Genomic DNA, 1269 nt, shown 5'->3' on the forward strand with positions numbered 1-1269 from the left:
ACAAAGAAGGGCATTACATAATGATAAAGAGATCAATAAATCAAGAGGACATAACCCTAGTAAACATATACGCACCCAACATAGAAGCACCTACATACATAGCAATTATTGACTGACATAAAAGGAGAGATCGATAGTAATATACTCATAGTAGGAAACTTTAACACCCCATTGACACCAATGGACAGATATTCCAGGCAAAGAATCAACAAAGAAACAATGGGCCTAAAAGATGCACTAGAGCAAAAGGATTTAATAGATATTTTCAGAGCATTTTACCCCAAAGTAGCAAAATATACATTCTTCTCAAGTGCAAATGGAACATTTTCCAGGATAGACCACATGTTAAGAAACAAAACAAGTCTCAATCAATTTAAGAAGATTGATATCATATCAACCATCTTCTATGATCACAATGGTATAAAACTAGCTATCAACTACAAGAAAAGAAATGTAAAATACACAAACACATGGAGGCTAAATAACATACTACTAAACAATGAATCAGTTATCAATGAGATCGAAGAAGAAATCAAGATATCTAGAGACAAATAAAAATGAAAATACCATGACTCAAAATCTATGGGACACAGTGAAAGCGGTCCTGAGAGGAAAATTCATAGCAATACAGGCCTAGTTCAAGAAACAAGAAAAGCACAAATAAACAATCTAACCTTACACTTAAAAGAACTAGGAAAAAAAACAGCAAACAAAGCAGAAAGTGAATAGAAGGAAGGAAATAATAAATATCAGAGCAGAAATAAATGAAATAGAGTCTAGAAAAACAATATAAAATATTAAGGAAACCAAGAGCTGGTTCTCTGAGAGAATAAAAAAATTGATAGATCCTTAGCTAGTCTCATCAAGGAAAAAGAAGAGAGGACTCAAATAAATAAAATCAGAAATGAAAGAGGAGAAATAACTATGGACTCCAAAGAAATACAAAAGATCATAAGAAAATACTGTGAGCAATTATATGCCAATAAATTGGACAATCTGGAAGAAATGGACACATTTCTAGGAACACATAATCTCCCAAGACTGAGTCAAGAAGAAACAGAAAATCTGAACTTACCAATTACCACCAATGAAATAGAATCGGTAATCAGAAACCTTCCCCCTCACTCGGCCCAAAAAAAAGTCTTGGACCACATGGCTTCATAGGCAAATTTTACCAAACATTCAAAGAAAAATTAACACCTTTTCTTCTCAAACTATTCCAAAAATTCAAGAAGAGAGAAGGCTCTCTAACTTCTTTTATGAGGCCAC

The 1269-nt window shown here is 33.2% G+C and overlaps 1 pseudogene; it reads left to right on the forward strand.

Annotated features, from left to right (window-relative positions):
- LOC105293797 overlaps positions 1-1269 on the forward strand; it is an 84377-nt pseudogene that overhangs the window by 50460 nt on the left and 32648 nt on the right.

Source organism: Pteropus vampyrus, unplaced genomic scaffold, assembly GCF_000151845.1.
Source record: "Pteropus vampyrus isolate Shadow unplaced genomic scaffold, Pvam_2.0 Scaffold77, whole genome shotgun sequence".
Lineage (NCBI taxonomy): Eukaryota > Metazoa > Chordata > Mammalia > Chiroptera > Pteropodidae > Pteropus > Pteropus vampyrus.